Source organism: Hyla sarda, unplaced genomic scaffold (assembly GCF_029499605.1).
Source record: "Hyla sarda isolate aHylSar1 unplaced genomic scaffold, aHylSar1.hap1 scaffold_471, whole genome shotgun sequence".
NCBI classification, from domain to species: Eukaryota; Metazoa; Chordata; class Amphibia; order Anura; family Hylidae; genus Hyla; species Hyla sarda.
In genome coordinates this window covers 218858-244179 of record NW_026610483.1, presented here as the reverse complement: position 1 = coordinate 244179, position 25322 = coordinate 218858, and the positions used below count along the sequence as shown (strand labels likewise).

At 46.4% G+C, this 25322-nt stretch overlaps 7 non-coding genes and 3 pseudogenes across 7 annotated transcripts; all 10 read left to right on the top strand.

The window, feature by feature from the left end:
- Positions 1 to 842: 842 nt before the first annotated feature.
- On the top strand, positions 843 to 1033 carry LOC130336195 (U2 spliceosomal RNA). Its single transcript, XR_008877666.1, has one exon. It is a non-coding gene; the product is annotated as a U2 spliceosomal RNA (small nuclear RNA).
- Positions 1034 to 3119: 2086 nt separating this feature from the next.
- Positions 3120 to 3310, top strand: LOC130336194 (U2 spliceosomal RNA). The gene has a single exon (XR_008877665.1). It is a non-coding gene; the product is annotated as a U2 spliceosomal RNA (small nuclear RNA).
- Positions 3311 to 5395: 2085 nt separating this feature from the next.
- On the top strand, positions 5396 to 5586 carry LOC130336193 (U2 spliceosomal RNA). The gene has a single exon (XR_008877664.1). It is a non-coding gene; the product is annotated as a U2 spliceosomal RNA (small nuclear RNA).
- A 2089-nt stretch (positions 5587 to 7675) lies between these two features.
- On the top strand, positions 7676 to 7866 carry LOC130336190 (U2 spliceosomal RNA). The gene has a single exon (XR_008877662.1). It is a non-coding gene; the product is annotated as a U2 spliceosomal RNA (small nuclear RNA).
- A 2078-nt stretch (positions 7867 to 9944) lies between these two features.
- LOC130336219 (U2 spliceosomal RNA) lies at positions 9945 to 10162 on the top strand (annotated as a pseudogene).
- A 5401-nt stretch (positions 10163 to 15563) lies between these two features.
- On the top strand, positions 15564 to 15738 carry LOC130336211 (U2 spliceosomal RNA; annotated as a pseudogene).
- Positions 15739 to 17819: 2081 nt separating this feature from the next.
- Positions 17820 to 18010, top strand: LOC130336189 (U2 spliceosomal RNA). The gene has a single exon (XR_008877661.1). It is a non-coding gene; the product is annotated as a U2 spliceosomal RNA (small nuclear RNA).
- Positions 18011 to 20101: 2091 nt separating this feature from the next.
- On the top strand, positions 20102 to 20292 carry LOC130336199 (U2 spliceosomal RNA). The gene has a single exon (XR_008877670.1). It is a non-coding gene; the product is annotated as a U2 spliceosomal RNA (small nuclear RNA).
- A 2082-nt stretch (positions 20293 to 22374) lies between these two features.
- On the top strand, positions 22375 to 22565 carry LOC130336188 (U2 spliceosomal RNA). Its single transcript, XR_008877660.1, has one exon. It is a non-coding gene; the product is annotated as a U2 spliceosomal RNA (small nuclear RNA).
- Positions 22566 to 24644: 2079 nt separating this feature from the next.
- Positions 24645 to 24862, top strand: LOC130336215 (U2 spliceosomal RNA; annotated as a pseudogene).
- Positions 24863 to 25322: the final 460 nt, after the last annotated feature.

Below are 25322 nucleotides of genomic sequence, written 5' to 3'. Positions count from 1 at the left end.
TTCTCCGTTGAGATATTGCAGCCGCTGCTGTGTCCAGGCCCAGGAGCCTTAGCACTGTGCTGTGATGTCACTCAATACCACTGACATCACTAGGTGTAAACAACATCTCTCCTTTGCTGTGTATGTGACTATGGAGCTGTTTGGTGATGTCGTCTATTATGGCCTTCATAGAAGCAACAGGAGATTGTTGCATCCATCTAGAACCCTCAGAACTACAGTGCTATGATGTCACTCACTTCCACAGGCCTTGCAGAGTGTAAACAACAACAACCCAGCTTTGTTGTGTATGTAACCATAGGGATTGTGATGTCACCTAGAACCTTCACAGCAGCGACAGCTTTATGAGGAGCATCAGCACTGCTCTGCCTGAGCAGAACCATCACCGCCATAGGTTGTCAAATAACCCGGATTTAACCCACACAGGTAAGTCCAATGGGGTGCAGGCATGTCCTCTATGCTTACAGCTTCCCGTGGGTGTTGGTTTGATACCGTTTGGGGACAGCCAAGGAGGCATCTGCAGGCAACAAAGGTAGGTGTGTGCTTGTGTGTGTGTTTCCTATGCAGATCCTAAGCCCAGTGTCACATGCAAGTAGGAGGAGTAAGAAGGGTTCCTGGCAAATCCGGGTTATGGATTGCATTTAAAAAGGCCCCGTGGGAGTGCAATGGGCCCCTGTCTTGCTGCTTAGCAATAATGGTATGGGTTTAGGTTCTGCTGTGTGTACTGGTGGTTGACTGCCCCCCAGCCCAGAGTGTGCATGGAAAATTGTCTGGCAGCCTCCCTGACAGCAAGCAGTGATAGTGCCCATGAAGGGGACCTTGTTGGGCCCGCCCCTTTCACGGTTATCGCTTCTCGGCCTTTTGGCTAAGATCAAGTGTAGTATCTGTTCTTATCAGTTTAATATCTGATACGTCCCCTATCTGGGGACCATATATTAAATGGATTTTTGAGAACGGGGGCCGATTTCGAAGCTTGCTTCCGTCGCCCTATGCATTGACCCGATATGGCAGTATCTTCGGGTACAGTGCACCACCCCCTTACAGGGTTAAAAAGAAAGATTCCTACTTTCATTGCTACCTGCTTGCTGGCTAGCCAGCTAGCCAGCCCTGTGGGCCTTGCTGCTGCTGCTGCTGCTGCAGCCAAAAAACAAAAGGTGGTGCTGCTGCTGCTTCTGCTGCTTCTGCTTGTGTCTGGCCGCTGTTGGAGCGTCCAGGCACAGGACTTCTGCTGCTGCTGACTAAATGGCCTCCTTAATTGGATCATTTGAGTAGCCAGCACACCTGTGCAGGTAGGGCATGACATGATAGGCAGCTGCCTTGATAGCGGGTGGGTGCTGAATGTTCCTAATTGACAAAATAAGATTAATGCTTATGAAGAAATATAAAATCTCATCCCTTCCCCAATATCGCGCCACACCCCTACCCCTTAATTCCCTGGTTGAACTTGATGGACATATGTCTTTTTTCGACCGTACTAACTATGTAACTATGTAACATAACATGGGGGGGTCTCCTGGCTGTTCACACAGGTGTGTCATTGCTGTACATTGACCATGCATTGCTTCTGTGGTATTGCAAAGGCAAAGACAAATGCTTCCAGCCATCCATTGCACTAATGGATTGGTCATCAGCTGGCTGTCTATGTCCCGCATCAATATAGACCAAAGTACAGAGGGTTAGGCTATGCTATAGTGCACCTACCTGATGCATCAGAAGGTGCGAGGCCCTTGCTAAATTCTGTGCACAGACTTTGAGATCTATGCTTTAGACTGTATCTAAACCTGCTCCAACATGGACTGACATTCTGGCCTACTTTCAGCCGATGCGACTTGTCTGTCGCTGAACAGTCGCTTTTTATGTATTCAGCACCTATGTATAATGTTGTAAAAATGCTCTAGAAGCTAAAGTCGCAGAAATGTCACACATATTTGGCCTGCAACTTTCTGTGCGACAAATTCAGACAGGAAAAATCAGTATAAATCCTTAGAAAATTATCCCCCAGTGTCTCCATCTGCTGGCGGTATTGAATAAGCATTGCTGCACTGATGGGGTATGCATTAGACGAAAAAAAAGAAGAAAAAGAAGAATAATACGCCCAGAAAAGAGGCGAAAAGGAGAAAAACGTAAAAAAACGTGAAAAAAAAGTAAGAGGAAGAGAAGGGAAAAAAAGGTGGAAATGGGTTTAAAAGTGATTTCGGCGGAGAAATATATATATATATATATATATATATATATATATATATATATATACGCGCACACACACACATATATATAAACGTATTCTCCGTTGAGATATTGCAGCCGCTGCTGTGTCCAGGCCCAGGAGCCTTAGCACTGTGCTGTGATGTCACTCAATACCACTGACATCACTAGGTGTAAACAACATCTCTCCTTTGCTGTGTATGTGACTATGGAGCTGTTTGGTGATGTCGTCTATTATGGCCTTCATAGAAGCAACAGGAGATTGTTGCATCCATCTAGAACCCTCAGAACTACAGTGCTATGATGTCACTCACTTCCACAGGCCTTGCAGAGTGTAAACAACAACAACCCAGCTTTGTTGTGTATGTAACCATAGGGATTGTGATGTCACCTAGAACCTTCACAGCAGCGACAGCTTTATGAGGAGCATCAGCACTGCTCTGCCTGAGCAGAACCATCACCGCCATAGGTTGTCAAATAACCCGGATTTAACCCACACAGGTAAGTCCAATGGGGTGCAGGCATGTCCTCTATGCTTACAGCTTCCCGTGGGTGTTGGTTTGATACCGTTTGGGGACAGCCAAGGAGGCATCTGCAGGCAACAAAGGTAGGTGTGTGCTTGTGTGTGTGTTTCCTATGCAGATCCTAAGCCCAGTGTCACATGCAAGTAGGAGGAGTAAGAAGGGTTCCTGGCAAATCCGGGTTATGGATTGCATTTAAAAAGGCCCCGTGGGAGTGCAATGGGCCCCTGTCTTGCTGCTTAGCAATAATGGTATGTGTTTAGGTTCTGCTGTGTGTACTGGTGGTTGACTGCCCCCCAGCCCAGAGTGTGCATGGAAAATTGTCTGGCAGCCTCCCTGACAGCAAGCAGTGATAGTGCCCATGAAGGGGACCTTGTTGGGCCCGCCCCTTTCACGGTTATCGCTTCTCGGCCTTTTGGCTAAGATCAAGTGTAGTATCTGTTCTTATCAGTTTAATATCTGATACGTCCCCTATCTGGGGACCATATATTAAATGGATTTTTGAGAACGGGGGCCGATTTCGAAGCTTGCTTCCGTCGCCCTATGCATTGACCCGATATGGCAGTATCTTCGGGTACAGTGCACCACCCCCTTACAGGGTTAAAAAGAAAGATTCCTACTTTCATTGCTACCTGCTTGCTGGCTAGCCAGCTAGCCAGCCCTGTGGGCCTTGCTGCTGCTGCTGCTGCAGCCAAAAAACAAAAGGTGGTGCTGCTGCTGCTTCTGCTGCTTCTGCTTGTGTCTGGCCGCTGTTGGAGCGTCCAGGCACAGGACTTCTGCTGCTGCTGACTAAATGGCCTCCTTAATTGGATCATTTGAGTAGCCAGCACACCTGTGCAGGTAGGGCATGACATGATAGGCAGCTGCCTTGATAGCGGGTGGGTGCTGAATGTTCCTAATTGACAAAATAAGATGAATGCTTATGAAGAAATATAAAATCTCATCCCTTCCCCAATATCGCGCCACACCCCTACCCCTTAATTCCCTGGTTGAACTTGATGGACATATGTCTTTTTTCGACCGTACTAACTATGTAACTATGTAACATAACATGGGGGGGTCTCCTGGCTGTTCACACAGGTGTGTCATTGCTGTACATTGACCATGCATTGCTTCTGTGGTATTGCAAAGGCAAAGACAAATGCTTCCAGCCATCCATTGCACTAATGGATTGGTCATCAGCTGGCTGTCTATGTCCCGCATCAATATAGACCAAAGTACAGAGGGTTAGGCTATGCTATAGTGCACCTACCTGATGCATCAGAAGGTGCGAGGCCCTTGCTAAATTCTGTGCACAGACTTTGAGATCTATGCTTTAGACTGTATCTAAACCTGCTCCAACATGGACTGACATTCTGGCCTACTTTCAGCCGATGCGACTTGTCTGTCGCTGAACAGTCGCTTTTTATGTATTCAGCACCTATGTATAATGTTGTAAAAATGCTCTAGAAGCTAAAGTCGCAGAAATGTCACACATATTTGGCCTGCAACTTTCTGTGCGACAAATTCAGACAGGAAAAATCAGTATAAATCCTTAGAAAATTATCCCCCAGTGTCTCCATCTGCTGGCGGTATTGAATAAGCATTGCTGCACTGATGGGGTATGCATTAGACGAAAAAAAAGAAGAAAAAGAAGAATAATACGCCCAGAAAAGAGGCGAAAAGGAGAAAAACGTAAAAAAACGTGAAAAAAAAGTAAGAGGAAGAGAAGGGAAAAAAAGGTGGAAATGGGTTTAAAAGTGATTTCGGCGGAGAAATATATATATATATATATATATATATATATATATATATATATATATACGCGCACACACACACATATATATAAACGTATTCTCCGTTGAGATATTGCAGCCGCTGCTGTGTCCAGGCCCAGGAGCCTTAGCACTGTGCTGTGATGTCACTCAATACCACTGACATCACTAGGTGTAAACAACATCTCTCCTTTGCTGTGTATGTGACTATGGAGCTGTTTGGTGATGTCGTCTATTATGGCCTTCATAGAAGCAACAGGAGATTGTTGCATCCATCTAGAACCCTCAGAACTACAGTGCTATGATGTCACTCACTTCCACAGGCCTTGCAGAGTGTAAACAACAACAACCCAGCTTTGTTGTGTATGTAACCATAGGGATTGTGATGTCACCTAGAACCTTCACAGCAGCGACAGCTTTATGAGGAGCATCAGCACTGCTCTGCCTGAGCAGAACCATCACCGCCATAGGTTGTCAAATAACCCGGATTTAACCCACACAGGTAAGTCCAATGGGGTGCAGGCATGTCCTCTATGCTTACAGCTTCCCGTGGGTGTTGGTTTGATACCGTTTGGGGACAGCCAAGGAGGCATCTGCAGGCAACAAAGGTAGGTGTGTGCTTGTGTGTGTGTTTCCTATGCAGATCCTAAGCCCAGTGTCACATGCAAGTAGGAGGAGTAAGAAGGGTTCCTGGCAAATCCGGGTTATGGATTGCATTTAAAAAGGCCCCGTGGGAGTGCAATGGGCCCCTGTCTTGCTGCTTAGCAATAATGGTATGGGTTTAGGTTCTGCTGTGTGTACTGGTGGTTGACTGCCCCCCAGCCCAGAGTGTGCATGGAAAATTGTCTGGCAGCCTCCCTGACAGCAAGCAGTGATAGTGCCCATGAAGGGGACCTTGTTGGGCCCGCCCCTTTCACGGTTATCGCTTCTCGGCCTTTTGGCTAAGATCAAGTGTAGTATCTGTTCTTATCAGTTTAATATCTGATACGTCCCCTATCTGGGGACCATATATTAAATGGATTTTTGAGAACGGGGGCCGATTTCGAAGCTTGCTTCCGTCGCCCTATGCATTGACCCGATATGGCAGTATCTTCGGGTACAGTGCACCACCCCCTTACAGGGTTAAAAAGAAAGATTCCTACTTTCATTGCTACCTGCTTGCTGGCTAGCCAGCTAGCCAGCCCTGTGGGCCTTGCTGCTGCTGCTGCTGCTGCTGCAGCCAAAAAACAAAAGGTGGTGCTGCTGCTGCTTCTGCTGCTTCTGCTTGTGTCTGGCCGCTGTTGGAGCGTCCAGGCACAGGACTTCTGCTGCTGCTGACTAAATGGCCTCCTTAATTGGATCATTTGAGTAGCCAGCACACCTGTGCAGGTAGGGCATGACATGATAGGCAGCTGCCTTGATAGCGGGTGGGTGCTGAATGTTCCTAATTGACAAAATAAGATTAATGCTTATGAAGAAATATAAAATCTCATCCCTTCCCCAATATCGCGCCACACCCCTACCCCTTAATTCCCTGGTTGAACTTGATGGACATATGTCTTTTTTCGACCGTACTAACTATGTAACTATGTAACATAACATGGGGGGGTCTCCTGGCTGTTCACACAGGTGTGTCATTGCTGTACATTGACCATGCATTGCTTCTGTGGTATTGCAAAGGCAAAGACAAATGCTTCCAGCCATCCATTGCACTAATGGATTGGTCATCAGCTGGCTGTCTATGTCCCGCATCAATATAGACCAAAGTACAGAGGGTTAGGCTATGCTATAGTGCACCTACCTGATGCATCAGAAGGTGTGAGGCCCTTGCTAAATTCTGTGCACAGACTTTGAGATCTATGCTTTAGACTGTATCTAAACCTGCTCCAACATGGACTGACATTCTGGCCTACTTTCAGCCGATGCGACTTGTCTGTCGCTGAACAGTCGCTTTTTATGTATTCAGCACCTATGTATAATGTTGTAAAAATGCTCTAGAAGCTAAAGTCGCAGAAATGTCACACATATTTGGCCTGCAACTTTCTGTGCGACAAATTCAGACAGGAAAAATCAGTATAAATCCTTAGAAAATTATCCCCCAGTGTCTCCATCTGCTGGCGGTATTGAATAAGCATTGCTGCACTGATGGGGTATGCATTAGACGAAAAAAAAGAAGAAAAAGAAGAATAATACGCCCAGAAAAGAGGCGAAAAGGAGAAAAACGTAAAAAAACGTGAAAAAAAAGTAAGAGGAAGAGAAGGGAAAAAAAGGTGGAAATGGGTTTAAAAGTGATTTCGGCGGAGAAATATATATATATATATATATATATATATATATATATATATATATACGCGCACACACACACATATATATAAACGTATTCTCCGTTGAGATATTGCAGCCGCTGCTGTGTCCAGGCCCAGGAGCCTTAGCACTGTGCTGTGATGTCACTCAATACCACTGACATCACTAGGTGTAAACAACATCTCTCCTTTGCTGTGTATGTGACTATGGAGCTGTTTGGTGATGTCGTCTATTATGGCCTTCATAGAAGCAAGAGGAGATTGTTGCATCCATCTAGAACCCTCAGAACTACAGTGCTATGATGTCACTCACTTCCACAGGCCTTGCAGAGTGTAAACAACAACAACCCAGCTTTGTTGTGTATGTAACCATAGGGATTGTGATGTCACCTAGAACCTTCACAGCAGCGACAGCTTTATGAGGAGCATCAGCACTGCTCTGCCTGAGCAGAACCATCACCGCCATAGGTTGTCAAATAACCCGGATTTAACCCACACAGGTAAGTCCAATGGGGTGCAGGCATGTCCTCTATGCTTACAGCTTCCCGTGGGTGTTGGTTTGATACCGTTTGGGGACAGCCAAGGAGGCATCTGCAGGCAACAAAGGTAGGTGTGTGCTTGTGTGTGTGTTTCCTATGCAGATCCTAAGCCCAGTGTCACATGCAAGTAGGAGGAGTAAGAAGGGTTCCTGGCAAATCCGGGTTATGGATTGCATTTAAAAAGGCCCCGTGGGAGTGCAATGGGCCCCTGTCTTGCTGCTTAGCAATAATGGTATGGGTTTAGGTTCTGCTGTGTGTACTGGTGGTTGACTGCCCCCCAGCCCAGAGTGTGCATGGAAAATTGTCTGGCAGCCTCCCTGACAGCAAGCAGTGATAGTGCCCATGAAGGGGACCTTGTTGGGCCCGCCCCTTTCACGGTTATCGCTTCTCGGCCTTTTGGCTAAGATCAAGTGTAGTATCTGTTCTTATCAGTTTAATATCTGATACGTCCCCTATCTGGGGACCATATATTAAATGGATTTTTGAGAACGGGGGCCGATTTCGAAGCTTGCTTCCGTCGCCCTATGCATTGACCCGATATGGCAGTATCTTCGGGTACAGTGCACCACCCCCTTACAGGGTTAAAAAGAAAGATTCCTACTTTCATTGCTACCTGCTTGCTGGCTAGCCAGCTAGCCAGCCCTGTGGGCCTTGCTGCTGCTGCTGCTGCTGCTGCAGCCAAAAAACAAAAGGTGGTGCTGCTGCTGCTTCTGCTGCTTCTGCTTGTGTCTGGCCGCTGTTGGAGCGTCCAGGCACAGGACTTCTGCTGCTGCTGACTAAATGGCCTCCTTAATTGGATCATTTGAGTAGCCAGCACACCTGTGCAGGTAGGGCATGACATGATAGGCAGCTGCCTTGATAGCGGGTGGGTGCTGAATGTTCCTAATTGACAAAATAAGATTAATGCTTATGAAGAAATATAAAATCTCATCCCTTCCCCAATATCGCGCCACACCCCTACCCCTTAATTCCCTGGTTGAACTTGATGGACATATGTCTTTTTTCGACCGTACTAACTATGTAACTATGTAACATAACATGGGGGGGTCTCCTGGCTGTTCACACAGGTGTGTCATTGCTGTACATTGACCATGCATTGCTTCTGTGGTATTGCAAAGGCAAAGACAAATGCTTCCAGCCATCCATTGCACTAATGGATTGGTCATCAGCTGGCTGTCTATGTCCCGCATCAATATAGACCAAAGTACAGAGGGTTAGGCTATGCTATAGTGCACCTACCTGATGCATCAGAAGGTGCGAGGCCCTTGCTAAATTCTGTGCACAGACTTTGAGATCTATGCTTTAGACTGTATCTAAACCTGCTCCAACATGGACTGACATTCTGGCCTACTTTCAGCCGATGCGACTTGTCTGTCGCTGAACAGTCGCTTTTTATGTATTCAGCACCTATGTATAATGTTGTAAAAATGCTCTAGAAGCTAAAGTCGCAGAAATGTCACACATATTTGGCCTGCAACTTTCTGTGCGACAAATTCAGACAGGAAAAATCAGTATAAATCCTTAGAAAATTATCCCCCAGTGTCTCCATCTGCTGGCGGTATTGAATAAGCATTGCTGCACTGATGGGGTATGCATTAGACGAAAAAAAAGAAGAAAAAGAAGAATAATACGCCCAGAAAAGAGGCGAAAAGGAGAAAAACGTAAAAAAAACGTGAAAAAAAAGTAAGAGGAAGAGAAGGGAAAAAAAGGTGGAAATGGGTTTAAAAGTGATTTCGGCGGAGAAATATATATATATATATATATATATATATATATACGCGCACACACACACATATATATAAACGTATTCTCCGTTGAGATATTGCAGCCGCTGCTGTGTCCAGGCCCAGGAGCCTTAGCACTGTGCTGTGATGTCACTCAATACCACTGACATCACTAGGTGTAAACAACATCTCTCCTTTGCTGTGTATGTGACTATGGAGCTGTTTGGTGATGTCGTCTATTATGGCCTTCATAGAAGCAACAGGAGATTGTTGCATCCATCTAGAACCCTCAGAACTACAGTGCTATGATGTCACTCACTTCCACAGGCCTTGCAGAGTGTAAACAACAACAACCCAGCTTTGTTGTGTATGTAACCATAGGGATTGTGATGTCACCTAGAACCTTCACAGCAGCGACAGCTTTATGAGGAGCATCAGCACTGCTCTGCCTGAGCAGAACCATCACCGCCATAGGTTGTCAAATAACCCGGATTTAACCCACACAGGTAAGTCCAATGGGGTGCAGGCATGTCCTCTATGCTTACAGCTTCCCGTGGGTGTTGGTTTGATACCGTTTGGGGACAGCCAAGGAGGCATCTGCAGGCAACAAAGGTAGGTGTGTGCTTGTGTGTGTGTTTCCTATGCAGATCCTAAGCCCAGTGTCACATGCAAGTAGGAGGAGTAAGAAGGGTTCCTGGCAAATCCGGGTTATGGATTGCATTTAAAAAGGCCCCGTGGGAGTGCAATGGGCCCCTGTCTTGCTGCTTAGCAATAATGGTATGGGTTTAGGTTCTGCTGTGTGTACTGGTGGTTGACTGCCCCCCAGCCCAGAGTGTGCATGGAAAATTGTCTGGCAGCCTCCCTGACAGCAAGCAGTGATAGTGCCCATGAAGGGGACCTTGTTGGGCCCGCCCCTTTCACGGTTATCGCTTCTCGGCCTTTTGGCTAAGATCAAGTGTAGTATCTGCATTTGGTCTGGTCGGAAGGTGTCTGTGGTACCCCGCTTCTCGGCCTTGGGGGATTGTCTCTCCTTACGGAGGGACTTCACCCCCTTGCTGCTATTGGGGAGCGGGCTTAGTCCACAGACAACGGGTTGCGATCCCCCTGTCTCTGGGACCTTGTGTCTCAGAAGGCATTTTCGGTACGTTGAGCGTTACCTGTAGCTTCGGAAGCACCTAGGGTACCCCCGACCTCTGCCTTGGGTAAGGGTTCCGCTTTTATAGCGGGATTCCGAGCCCCTGCTGCTATTGGGGAAGGGGCTTAGTCCCTGGGTGTGGAAGATGCCGTTCTCCTGGGCTTTCCCCTCTGGGGAAATGTCGATGCGAAATACCATCCGCATAGAGGTGTCGGAGAGCCATCGTCAGTTGAAGAACCTCCGCTTCATTGCGGAGGTGATTCTTCTTGACTACTTCCGCCTCAATAGGGAGGACATCCTGTGTCTAAATGACCAGGAAAGCCGTGGCCTGTATACCGTCACCTTCACGGCCACGGCGTGTTGCGATAACATCTATGCAACCTTGTCTGGTGCGGACCAGAGGGACGATCGACTCGACGGTCTTTCGTTCCAGTTCCTCTATGGTGAGGAACATATACCGTTGGTGGTGGCTATGCACAGCCCTCATGTGACCACGGAGGATATAGCCACTTTTCTTCGGCGATACTGCGAAGAGGTGCGATTCGCAAACAAAATCTTGAACTCCGTGCGGTTCTGGAACGGCAAGAGGAAGTTCTGGGTCAAGCTCCGTAAGGATCCCGGTGGTATTGGGGGTCTTTGCCATCCGCCCCCAAATTTTGCCATCGGGAGAGTTCGGGGCTTCCTGTTCTATCCTCAAATGCCTATGTATTGCCGAAATTGCTTGAGGTTTGGCCACACCCAGGAGACCTGCGGCGCGGAGCGTGTGATTCGCTGCAATAGGTGTGGCCAAGAAGGTCACATAGCCTCAAGATGTAGCCATACGATAAGGTGCAACCTCTGCGGAGAGGAAAATCACGATTTTAATTCCTGTCCCCATAAAGCAAAAACTACGATGGGTGGGTCAAGGCTGGGCCCACCCAAAGAGGGGACAGGACAAAAGACGTCCTTTTTTAAGATGCCCAAACCCCAGATGGCAGGTACTGATGGGTCCAGGCCCAAGACCTCTGGTGCTCCATCGGGGGGCCCACCGGTGGTAGTGCTAGGGGGAGGCCATGGGGATTCCACGAAGCCCGGGCGGGTGATCGAGTTTACTGCCCGGGAAATTGAAAGACGTCGATCGACTTCCTACCTGGCTCAAGAGCCCGCCGAAACTTCTGAAGGGGGCTCACCTGTGGCGGGTGGCAGCCGACGGGCCTCGGTGGGGGCAGAGGTGGACCCAAAATTGCAGCATAAGCCAGGTACTGGCTTGGCCCAGGGTCGCCCTGCTCCGGACGAAGAGGCCCCGGTGAAAGCCCGCCGAAAGGGGAGCCAGGTGGCCAGGTCTGAGCCTGGTCCTGTTACTCCGCCTATACAGGACAGGGCCAAGAAGACAAGTGGCGCCAAACCAGGGTTTGCTGCCCCGCCAGCAGTGGACCCGGTGGGTAAAACTGGCCATCGTCGATCGATGGGGAAGTTGGAGCAACAGTCCTCAGCAACGCTTGCTGGGGAACAAGCAATGAAAACTTCCCAAGGTAGCGGCAAAGGTTCCGGAAAAGAGGCCTCACAGGCCCCTGTGCAGCAGTTCCAGTCGTCAAAAGATGAAAGAAGACGCAGATCCATCAGCCGGGGGCCAGAGATTACATCGAGTGAGAGCAACACAGAGGATATGGATAGCAGTGTGACATTTAAAAGACAAAGAGAAGAAGAAGAGGAAGACATTCAAAGGAAAGCGGCGTGCCGTAGTTCGGACGAGAGCGAGCTCAGGGTCGGGGCATCATCGATCTCAAGCTCCGACCCTCAGAACATCAAGGAGCTGATGACCCCGCAGGCGGGGGATGACGGTACGCAGCTGATTATTGACTTTGATTCTCCAAGCACGGACTCTCCATAAACTATGCCTATCCCTGTAAAAATTGCCTCACTCAATGTGAGGTCCTTAAAGAGCCCTGATCGCAGGGCTGCTTTATTTTCTTATCTAGAGACATGTGACTTTGACCTTTGCCTGCTACAAGAATGTGGAATCCCTAGTAAAATGGACTATAAAGACTTAAAAGAAGACTGGAAGCTGGGCCCATCCATATGGTCCGGTGCAAATGACTGTCGTTCTGTGGGTGTTGGGCTGCTCTGCCGAGGCCAGTCCTTTTCTATTCATACAGTAACTGAGATTGTGCCTGGCAGAGCTCTTTTAATTCATCTATATTTTAATGGACTTTTAATTCGTGTTTTAAATGTGTATGCCCCTCCTGATAAACAGGAGCGGGCAGAACTATTTGAAATTTTACCACTGTTTTGTGTTGGGTCTTCCCCCCTGCTGGTGGGAGGTGATTTTAACTGCATACGTGATGGGGAACACCGGCAGGGTGGGGATATTAATCGTAAAGACCGCACTTCTTACCTGCTTAAAAATGTTATTGATGATTTTAATTTGAAAGATTGCTGGAAGGATCTCTTGCCGGAGGACCCGGGCGCCACATGGTCCAATGGAAGAGTGAGCTCCAGAATCGATTTTATTTTTTCCTCTAGAGCTTTTAAACCCCTGAAATGCACGCTCGAGCAGAATATCTTCTCTGATCATAAGCTCCTCTTGGTGGGCCTGGAGCTAGAGGGGGAGCAAAAAGCAAAAAGGGGCCTCTGGAGATTAAACACCACACTCCTAGAGGACCCTGAGATAAAAGAGGAGTTTGTGCGGACCTACCAGTGCTGGCAATCACAAAGAAAACCCCACGAGCCTATGCTGCACTGGTGGGAGGGCACCAAATCTAAAATCAGATTTTTTTTTATCAAAGCAGGTAAGAAGAAGGCAAAAATGGAAAAACAGTGGTTTTATGTTCTTAACATGCGTTTAAATGTACTTTTTAAATTGAAAGAAGCTGGTATGGATGTAGAAAATGATATTTTAAACCTTAAAACTGAAATAAAACATGCCATAGAAAAGAAAGGGAAACAAATCATTTTTAACTCACATGTGCAGCACCTGGAGGAGGGCGAGAAATGTTCCCGTTTCTTTTTTAAAAAAGTGATGAATAGGAGGGATATCATCCAAAACCTTGAGGGTGAATCCACTCCAAAAGGCATGTTAGATGCAGTTTTTAACTTCTACCAGCTTCTTTTTAATAAGAAAGATCTTAATCCATCCTTTTTAGAACATGTTCTTAATTCCCTTGATTTTAAGCTAGATGTTTTAGACCAGGAGGTTTTATCCCGTGATCTTAACTTAGATGAACTTTTATTTGTTTTTAAAAGTTTTTCTAGTGGGAAGGCCCCTGGGGAAGATGGTTTACCCATCGAATTTTATTTAGCTTTTTGGGATATTTTAAAGGATGATATGGTTTTATTGTATAAAGAAACTTTTATTGTTAATGAACTTCCCCCTTCCTGGAGGAGGGGGATTGTATCATTACTTTTTAAAAAGGGTGAAAAGGATATGCTAAAAAATTGGCGCCCCATCACACTTTTAAATGTCGATTATAAAGTTTTAGCCAAGTTATTAGCTGTCCGTTTTAAACCTTTTATTCATAAATTAATTCACCCAAATCAGGTTTGTGGGGTACCTGGAAGGTCTATAGCTGAATCCCTAAATATTTTAAGAGATGTTTTATGGTATTTTAAGGATAGAAATCAAACTGTAGCAATTTTATCCTTAGACTTTGAAAAAGCCTTTGATAGGGTCTCCCATGAATACCTGTTTTTAGTTCTTAAAAAGATGGCAGTGCCTGAAACGATTTTAAGCCGAATCATGCTTTTATACCGATCCTGTTTTAGTCAAGTCTCTGTTAATGGCTTTTTAACCAGCGGTGTTCCTCTTTTATCAGGTGTCAAACAGGGCTGCCCCCTGTCCCCACTCCTTTTTATTTGCGCAATCGAACCACTGATGGCCCTCCTCAGAAAAGACCGGGTAGTAAGAGGCGTACCGATACCTGGTGGAGGAGGGACCCATCTAAAGGTGTTTGGGGTACATGGATGATGTCACCATACTGTGCCCGGACTCTCCATCCATGAGGGGGGCATTGAGGAACACCAGCTATTTCTGCGAGGTCTCTGGTTTTAAGCTAAACACAGATAAATGTGACTGTTTTTATATTGGCTCCTGGGATTCATCCATCACCCCAGGAGTCACAATGCAACAGGATCAAATTAAAGTTTTAGGTATTGTTTTTAACCAGGTCAATGATGGGAGCCCTAACTGGGATTCAGCTATAGCTAAGATGGAGAAGAAGATTTTAATGTGGAATCTTAGAAACCTTACCATGGAGGGGAAGATTTTAATAATAAAGATGGTTTTACTCCCTATTATGCTATACATTGCCATGGTATTTCCTCCATCTATTTTATACATAAAAAAAGTAACTAGAATTGTTTTTACTTTTTTATGGGGTTCAAAAATGGAGAAATTAAAGCGTGATTTTATGTACAAAAGTAAAGATAATGGCGGGAAAGATGTTCCTAACCTTTTTACTTTCTTTTACATAAAGTATTTCTGTTTCTGTTTTAAAATTATTAAATCCGATGGCATTTTTAGCTGCTTTTTAAGGTACGCTGCGGGCATGGTTTTTAAAAGATGGTTGCGCATCCCTCTGAACGCTCCGGTGCTTCTGTGTCCCCCAAAACATTATGTGGTGTTGGAAAAGACAGTCAGGCTCCTAGGTCTCCAAGATTTGGAGCCTGACATACTGGGGGACCAGAGAAAGGTATCAAAGGTCCTCAGGCGGAGTGAGGTTACCCTGGCAGTGTCCAATTTCACACAGGCAAGATCCAAAAAGGTATGGCGGAACGTGTACGGGAAGTTTCTGGCGAATGTACACAGGGATCTTGCCTGGGCAATCGTCCACCAGTGCCTCCCTACTCGTGAGTTCCAGCACAGGCGAGGACTGGTGGCGAGAGCCAAGTGCCCGAGAGATGGCTGCGGAGTGGACGAAACGGTGCTGCACATATTTTGGAACTGCCCTTTTGCACGGGAGCTTTGGAGGAAGGTAGGCCCACTTTTGAAGTGGGCCTGCGGCCTAAAAGATTTTAATCACGAATGTGTCTTTTACGGTCTTTTTAACTGCCCCAATTTTAAACAGCAGATGATCTGCTGGATGATTATTAATTGTTTTAAAAATGCCATCTGGAAAGTTAGGAACATCTTACTTTTTAAACATGATTTTATTGATGTTAAAAACTGTATAAAGCTGGCCCTGAGTGAGATGTACATCTATTACCTAAGAGACAAGAAACAGTTGGGGGCCAGCGAGGCAGCATCCATGTGGTGTCTGCCTCTATGGAACGAAATAACAATATAATCAGTTTTTATGACATTTGTATAATGTTTTATCCTGCCATTTTTATTTTTTCTCCTTTTATTACTGGTTTTATTATTTGTATTTTAAAACTTTTGTGAACCTTTTATTATTTTGCATTTTAAATTTTGTATGGTTTCTTATTTATTGAATAACATTTTGTTGAAACCTTATCTGTTCTTATCAGTTTAATATCTGATACGTCCCCTATCTGGGGACCATATATTAAATGGATTTTTGAGAACGGGGGCCGATTTCGAAGCTTGCTTCCGTCGCCCTATGCATTGACCCGATATGGCAGTATCTTCGGGTACAGTGCACCACCCCCTTACAGGGTTAAAAAGAAAGATTCCTACTTTCATTGCTACCTGCTTGCTGGCTAGCCAGCTAGCCAGCCCTGTGGGCCTTGCTGCTGCTGCTGCTGCTGCTGCAGCCAAAAAACAAAAGGTGGTGCTGCTGCTGCTTCTGCTGCTTCTGCTTGTGTCTGGCCGCTGTTGGAGCGTCCAGGCACAGGACTTCTGCTGCTGCTGACTAAATGGCCTCCTTAATTGGATCATTTGAGTAGCCAGCACACCTGTGCAGGTAGGGCATGACATGATAGGCAGCTGCCTTGATAGCGGGTGGGTGCTGAATGTTCCTAATTGACAAAATAAGATTAATGCTTATGAAGAAATATAAAATCTCATCCCTTCCCCAATATCGCGCCACACCCCTACCCCTTAATTCCCTGGTTGAACTTGATGGTCATATGTCTTTTTTCGACCGTACTAACTATGTAACTATGTAACATAACATGGGGGGGTCTCCTGGCTGTTCACACAGGTGTGTCATTGCTGTACATTGACCATGCATTGCTTCTGTGGTATTGCAAAGGCAAAGACAAATGCTTCCAGCCATCCATTGCACTAATGGATTGGTCATCAGCTGGCTGTCTATGTCCCGCATCAATATAGACCAAAGTACAGAGGGTTAGGCTATGCTATAGTGCACCTACCTGATGCATCAGAAGGTGCGAGGCCCTTGCTAAATTCTGTGCACAGACTTTGAGATCTATGCTTTAGACTGTATCTAAACCTGCTCCAACATGGACTGACATTCTGGCCTACTTTCAGCCGATGCGACTTGTCTGTCGCTGAACAGTCGCTTTTTATGTATTCAGCACCTATGTATAATGTTGTAAAAATGCTCTAGAAGCTAAAGTCGCAGAAATGTCACACATATTTGGCCTGCAACTTTCTGTGCGACAAATTCAGACAGGAAAAATCAGTATAAATCCTTAGAAAATTATCCCCCAGTGTCTCCATCTGCTGGCGGTATTGAATAAGCATTGCTGCACTGATGGGGTATGCATTAGACGAAAAAAAAGAAGAAAAAGAAGAATAATACGCCCAGAAAAGAGGCGAAAAGGAGAAAAACGTAAAAAAACGTGAAAAAAAAGTAAGAGGAAGAGAAGGGAAAAAAAGGTGGAAATGGGTTTAAAAGTGATTTCGGCGGAGAAATATATATATATATATATATATATATATATATATATACGCGCACACACACACATATATATAAACGTATTCTCCGTTGAGATATTGCAGCCGCTGCTGTGTCCAGGCCCAGGAGCCTTAGCACTGTGCTGTGATGTCACTCAATACCACTGACATCACTAGGTGTAAACAACATCTCTCCTTTGCTGTGTATGTGACTATGGAGCTGTTTGGTGATGTCGTCTATTATGGCCTTCATAGAAGCAACAGGAGATTGTTGCATCCATCTAGAACCCTCAGAACTACAGTGCTATGATGTCACTCACTTCCACAGGCCTTGCAGAGTGTAAACAACAACAACCCAGCTTTGTTGTGTATGTAACCATAGGGATTGTGATGTCACCTAGAACCTTCACAGCAGCGACAGCTTTATGAGGAGCATCAGCACTGCTCTGCCTGAGCAGAACCATCACCGCCATAGGTTGTCAAATAACCCGGATTTAACCCACACAGGTAAGTCCAATGGGGTGCAGGCATGTCCTCTATGCTTACAGCTTCCCGTGGGTGTTGGTTTGATACCGTTTGGGGACAGCCAAGGAGGCATCTGCAGGCAACAAAGGTAGGTGTGTGCTTGTGTGTGTGTTTCCTATGCAGATCCTAAGCCCAGTGTCACATGCAAGTAGGAGGAGTAAGAAGGGTTCCTGGCAAATCCGGGTTATGGATTGCATTTAAAAAGGCCCCGTGGGAGTGCAATGGGCCCCTGTCTTGCTGCTTAGCAATAATGGTATGGGTTTAGGTTCTGCTGTGTGTACTGGTGGTTGACTGCCCCCCAGCCCAGAGTGTGCATGGAAAATTGTCTGGCAGCCTCCCTGACAGCAAGCAGTGATAGTGCCCATGAAGGGGACCTTGTTGGGCCCGCCCCTTTCACGGTTATCGCTTCTCGGCCTTTTGGCTAAGATCAAGTGTAGTATCTGTTCTTATCAGTTTAATATCTGATACGTCCCCTATCTGGGGACCATATATTAAATGGATTTTTGAGAACGGGGGCCGATTTCGAAGCTTGCTTCCGTCGCCCTATGCATTGACCCGATATGGCAGTATCTTCGGGTACAGTGCACCACCCCCTTACAGGGTTAAAAAGAAAGATTCCTACTTTCATTGCTACCTGCTTGCTGGCTAGCCAGCTAGCCAGCCCTGTGGGCCTTGCTGCTGCTGCTGCTGCTGCTGCAGCCAAAAAACAAAAGGTGGTGCTGCTGCTGCTTCTGCTGCTTCTGCTTGTGTCTGGCCGCTGTTGGAGCGTCCAGGCACAGGACTTCTGCTGCTGCTGACTAAATGGCCTCCTTAATTGGATCATTTGAGTAGCCAGCACACCTGTGCAGGTAGGGCATGACATGATAGGCAGCTGCCTTGATAGCGGGTGGGTGCTGAATGTTCCTAATTGACAAAATAAGATTAATGCTTATGAAGAAATATAAAATCTCATCCCTTCCCCAATATCGCGCCACACCCCTACCCCTTAATTCCCTGGTTGAACTTGATGGACATATGTCTTTTTTCGACCGTACTAACTATGTAACTATGTAACATAACATGGGGGGGTCTCCTGGCTGTTCACACAGGTGTGTCATTGCTGTACATTGACCATGCATTGCTTCTGTGGTATTGCAAAGGCAAAGACAAATGCTTCCAGCCATCCATTGCACTAATGGATTGGTCATCAGCTGGCTGTCTATGTCCCGCATCAATATAGACCAAAGTACAGAGGGTTAGGCTATGCTATAGTGCACCTACCTGATGCATCAGAAGGTGCGAGGCCCTTGCTAAATTCTGTGCACAGACTTTGAGATCTATGCTTTAGACTGTATCTAAACCTGCTCCAACATGGACTGACATTCTGGCCTACTTTCAGCCGATGCGACTTGTCTGTCGCTGAACAGTCGCTTTTTATGTATTCAGCACCTATGTATAATGTTGTAAAAATGCTCTAGAAGCTAAAGTCGCAGAAATGTCACACATATTTGGCCTGCAACTTTCTGTGCGACAAATTCAGACAGGAAAAATCAGTATAAATCCTTAGAAAATTATCCCCCAGTGTCTCCATCTGCTGGCGGTATTGAATAAGCATTGCTGCACTGATGGGGTATGCATTAGACGAAAAAAAAGAAGAAAAAGAAGAATAATACGCCCAGAAAAGAGGCGAAAAGGAGAAAAACGTAAAAAAACGTGAAAAAAAAGTAAGAGGAAGAGAAGGGAAAAAAAGGTGGAAATGGGTTTAAAAGTGATTTCGGCGGAGAAATATATATATATATATATATATATATATATATATATATATATATATACGCGCACACACACACATATATATAAACGTATTCTCCGTTGAGATATTGCAGCCGCTGCTGTGTCCAGGCCCAGGAGCCTTAGCACTGTGCTGTGATGTCACTCAATACCACTGACATCACTAGGTGTAAACAACATCTCTCCTTTGCTGTGTATGTGACTATGGAGCTGTTTGGTGATGTCGTCTATTATGGCCTTCATAGAAGCAACAGGAGATTGTTGCATCCATCTAGAACCCTCAGAACTACAGTGCTATGATGTCACTCACTTCCACAGGCCTTGCAGAGTGTAAACAACAACAACCCAGCTTTGTTGTGTATGTAACCATAGGGATTGTGATGTCACCTAGAACCTTCACAGCAGCGACAGCTTTATGAGGAGCATCAGCACTGCTCTGCCTGAGCAGAACCATCACCGCCATAGGTTGTCAAATAACCCGGATTTAACCCACACAGGTAAGTCCAATGGGGTGCAGGCATGTCCTCTATGCTTACAGCTTCCCGTGGGTGTTGGTTTGATACCGTTTGGGGACAGCCAAGGAGGCATCTGCAGGCAACAAAGGTAGGTGTGTGCTTGTGTGTGTGTTTCCTATGCAGATCCTAAGCCCAGTGTCACATGCAAGTAGGAGGAGTAAGAAGGGTTCCTGGCAAATCCGGGTTATGGATTGCATTTAAAAAGGCCCCGTGGGAGTGCAATGGGCCCCTGTCTTGCTGCTTAGCAATAATGGTATGGGTTTAGGTTCTGCTGTGTGTACTGGTGGTTGACTGCCCCCCAGCCCAGAGTGTGCATGGAAAATTGTCTGGCAGCCTCCCTGACAGCAAGCAGTGATAGTGCCCATGAAGGGGACCTTGTTGGGCCCGCCCCTTTCACGGTTATCGCTTCTCGGCCTTTTGGCTAAGATCAAGTGTAGTATCTGTTCTTATCAGTTTAATATCTGATACGTCCCCTATCTGGGGACCATATATTAAATGGATTTTTGAGAACGGGGGCCGATTTCGAAGCTTGCTTCCGTCGCCCTATGCATTGACCCGATATGGCAGTATCTTCGGGTACAGTGCACCACCCCCCTACAGGGTTAAAAAGAAAGATTCCTACTTTCATTGCTACCTGCTTGCTGGCTAGCCAGCTAGCCAGCCCTGTGGGCCTTGCTGCTGCTGCTGCTGCAGCCAAAAAACAAAAGGTGGTGCTGCTGCTGCTTCTGCTGCTTCTGCTTGTGTCTGGCCGCTGTTGGAGCGTCCAGGCACAGGACTTCTGCTGCTGCTGACTAAATGGCCTCCTTAATTGGATCATTTGAGTAGCCAGCACACCTGTGCAGGTAGGGCATGACATGATAGGCAGCTGCCTTGATAGCGGGTGGGTGCTGAATGTTCCTAATTGACAAAATAAGATTAATGCTTATGAAGAAATATAAAATCTCATCCCTTCCCCAATATCGCGCCACACCCCTACCCCTTAATTCCCTGGTTGAACTTGATGGACATATGTCTTTTTTCGACCGTACTAACTATGTAACTATGTAACATAACATGGGGGGTCTCCTGGCTGTTCACACAGGTGTGTCATTGCTGTACATTGACCATGCATTGCTTCTGTGGTATTGCAAAGGCAAAGACAAATGCTTCCAGCCATCCATTGCACTAATGGATTGGTCATCAGCTGGCTGTCTATGTCCCGCATCAATATAGACCAAAGTACAGAGGGTTAGGCTATGCTATAGTGCACCTACCTGATGCATCAGAAGGTGCGAGGCCCTTGCTAAATTCTGTGCACAGACTTTGAGATCTATGCTTTAGTCTGTATCTAAACCTGCTCCAACATGGACTGACATTCTGGCCTACTTTCAGCCGATGCGACTTGTCTGTCGCTGAACAGTCGCTTTTTATGTATTCAGCACCTATGTATAATGTTGTAAAAATGCTCTAGAAGCTAAAGTCGCAGAAATGTCACACATATTTGGCCTGCAACTTTCTGTGCGACAAATTCAGACAGGAAAAATCAGTATAAATCCTTAGAAAATTATCCCCCAGTGTCTTCATCTGCTGGCGGTATTGAATAAGCATTGCTGCACTGATGGGGTATGCATTAGACGAAAAAAAAGAAGAAAAAGAAGAATAATACGCCCAGAAAAGAGGCGAAAAGGAGAAAAACGTAAAAAAACGTGAAAAAAAAGTAAGAGGAAGAGAAGGGAAAAAAAGGTGGAAATGGGTTTAAAAGTGATTTCGGCGGAGAAATATATATATATATATATATATATATATATATATATATATATATACGCGCACACACACACATATATATAAACGTATTCTCCGTTGAGATATTGCAGCCGCTGCTGTGTCCAGGCCCAGGAGCCTTAGCACTGTGCTGTGATGTCACTCAATACCACTGACATCACTAGGTGTAAACAACATCTCTCCTTTGCTGTGTATGTGACTATGGAGCTGTTTGGTGATGTCGTCTATTATGGCCTTCATAGAAGCAACAGGAGATTGTTGCATCCATCTAGAACCCTCAGAACTACAGTGCTATGATGTCACTCACTTCCACAGGCCTTGCAGAGTGTAAACAACAACAACCCAGCTTTGTTGTGTATGTAACCATAGGGATTGTGATGTCACCTAGAACCTTCACAGCAGCGACAGCTTTATGAGGAGCATCAGCACTGCTCTGCCTGAGCAGAACCATCACCGCCATAGGTTGTCAAATAACCCGGATTTAACCCACACAGGTAAGTCCAATGGGGTGCAGGCATGTCCTCTATGCTTACAGCTTCCCGTGGGTGTTGGTTTGATACCGTTTGGGGACAGCCAAGGAGGCATCTGCAGGCAACAAAGGTAGGTGTGTGCTTGTGTGTGTGTTTCCTATGCAGATCCTAAGCCCAGTGTCACATGCAAGTAGGAGGAGTAAGAAGGGTTCCTGGCAAATCCGGGTTATGGATTGCATTTAAAAAGGCCCCGTGGGAGTGCAATGGGCCCCTGTCTTGCTGCTTAGCAATAATGGTATGGGTTTAGGTTCTGCTGTGTGTACTGGTGGTTGACTGCCCCCCAGCCCAGAGTGTGCATGGAAAATTGTCTGGCAGCCTCCCTGACAGCAAGCAGTGATAGTGCCCATGAAGGGGACCTTGTTGGGCCCGCCCCTTTCACGGTTATCGCTTCTCGGCCTTTTGGCTAAGATCAAGTGTAGTATCTGTTCTTATCAGTTTAATATCTGATACGTCCCCTATCTGGGGACCATATATTAAATGGATTTTTGAGAACGGGGGCCGATTTCGAAGCTTGCTTCCGTCGCCCTATGCATTGACCCGATATGGCAGTATCTTCGGGTACAGTGCACCACCCCCTTACAGGGTTAAAAAGAAAGATTCCTACTTTCATTGCTACCTGCTTGCTGGCTAGCCAGCTAGCCAGCCCTGTGGGCCTTGCTGCTGCTGCTGCTGCAGCCAAAAAACAAAAGGTGGTGCTGCTGCTGCTTCTGCTGCTTCTGCTTGTGTCTGGCCGCTGTTGGAGCGTCCAGGCACAGGACTTCTGCTGCTGCTGACTAAATGGCCTCCTTAATTGGATCATTTGAGTAGCCAGCACACCTGTGCAGGTAGGGCATGACATGATAGGCAGCTGCCTTGATAGCGGGTGGGTGCTGAATGTTCCTAATTGACAAAATAAGATTAATGCTTATGAAGAAATATAAAATCTCATCCCTTCCCCAATATCGCGCCACACCCCTACCCCTTAATTCCCTGGTTGAACTTGATGGACATATGTCTTTTTTCGACCGTACTAACTATGTAACTATGTAACATAACATGGGGGGGTCTCCTGGCTGTTCACACAGGTGTGTCATTGCTGTACATTGACCATGCATTGCTTCTGTGGTATTGCAAAGGCAAAGACAAATGCTTCCAGCCATCCATTGCACTAATGGATTGGTCATCAGCTGGCTGTCTATGTCCCGCATCAATATAGACCAAAGTACAGAGGGTTAGGCTATGCTATAGTGCACCTACCTGATGCATCAGAAGGTGCGAGGCCCTTGCTAAATTCTGTGCACAGACTTTGAGATCTATGCTTTAGACTGTATCTAAACCTGCTCCAACATGGACTGACATTCTGGCCTACTTTCAGCCGATGCGACTTGTCTGTCGCTGAACAGTCGCTTTTTATGTATTCAGCACCTATGTATAATGTTGTAAAAATGCTCTAGAAGCTAAAGTCGCAGAAATGTCACACATATTAGGCCTGCAACTTTCTGTGCGACAAATTCAGACAGGAAAAATCAGTATAAATCCTTAGAAAATTATCCCCCAGTGTCTCCATCTGCTGGCGGTATTGAATAAGCATTGCTGCACTGATGGGGTATGCATTAGACGAAAAAAAAGAAGAAAAAGAAGAATAATACGCCCAGAAAAGAGGCGAAAAGGAGAAAAACGTAAAAAAACGTGAAAAAAAAGTAAGAGGAAGAGAAGGGAAAAAAAGGTGGAAATGGGTTTAAAAGTGATTTCGGCGGAGAAATATATATATATATATATATATATATATATATATATATATACGCGCACACACACACATATATATAAACGTATTCTCCGTTGAGATATTGCAGCCGCTGCTGTGTCCAGGCCCAGGAGCCTTAGCACTGTGCTGTGATGTCACTCAATACCACTGACATCACTAGGTGTAAACAACATCTCTCCTTTGCTGTGTATGTGACTATGGAGCTGTTTGGTGATGTCGTCTATTATGGCCTTCATAGAAGCAACAGGAGATTGTTGCATCCATCTAGAACCCTCAGAACTACAGTGCTATGATGTCACTCACTTCCACAGGCCTTGCAGAGTGTAAACAACAACAACCCAGCTTTGTTGTGTATGTAACCATAGGGATTGTGATGTCACCTAGAACCTTCACAGCAGCGACAGCTTTATGAGGAGCATCAGCACTGCTCTGCCTGAGCAGAACCATCACCGCCATAGGTTGTCAAATAACCCGGATTTAACCCACACAGGTAAGTCCAATGGGGTGCAGGCATGTCCTCTATGCTTACAGCTTCCCGTGGGTGTTGGTTTGATACCGTTTGGGGACAGCCAAGGAGGCATCTGCAGGCAACAAAGGTAGGTGTGTGCTTGTGTGTGTGTTTCCTATGCAGATCCTAAGCCCAGTGTCACATGCAAGTAGGAGGAGTAAGAAGGGTTCCTGGCAAATCCGGGTTATGGATTGCATTTAAAAAGGCCCCGTGGGAGTGCAATGGGCCCCTGTCTTGCTGCTTAGCAATAATGGTATGGGTTTAGGTTCTGCTGTGTGTACTGGTGGTTGACTGCCCCCCAGCCCAGAGTGTGCATGGAAAATTGTCTGGCAGCCTCCCTGACAGCAAGCAGTGATAGTGCCCATGAAGGGGACCTTGTTGGGCCCGCCCCTTTCACGGTTATCGCTTCTCGGCCTTTTGGCTAAGATCAAGTGTAGTATCTGCATTTGGTCTGGTCGGAAGGTGTCTGTGGTACCCCGCTTCTCGGCCTTGGGGGATTGTCTCACCTTACGGAGGGACTTCACCCCCTTGCTGCTATTGGGGAGCGGGCTTAGTCCACAGACAACGGGTTGCGATCCCCCTGTCTCTGGGACCTTGTGTCTCAGAAGGCATTTTCGGTACGTTGAGCGTTACCTGTAGCTTCGGAAGCACCTAGGGTACCCCCGACCTCTGCCTTGGGTAAGGGTTCCGCTTTTATAGCGGGATTCCGAGCCCCTGCTGCTATTGGGGAAGGGGCTTAGTCCCTGGGTGTGGAAGATGCCGTTCTCCTGGGCTTTCCCCTCTGGGGAAATGTCGATGCGAAATACCATCCGCATAGAGGTGTCGGAGAGCCATCGTCAGTTGAAGAACCTCCGCTTCATTGCGGAGGTGATTCTTCTTGACTACTTCCGCCTCAATAGGGAGGACATCCTGTGTCTAAATGACCAGGAAAGCCGTGGCCTGTATACCGTCACCTTCACGGCCACGGCGTGTTGCGATAACATCTATGCAACCTTGTCTGGTGCGGACCAGAGGGACGATCGACTCGACGGTCTTTCGTTCCAGTTCCTCTATGGTGAGGAACATATACCGTTGGTGGT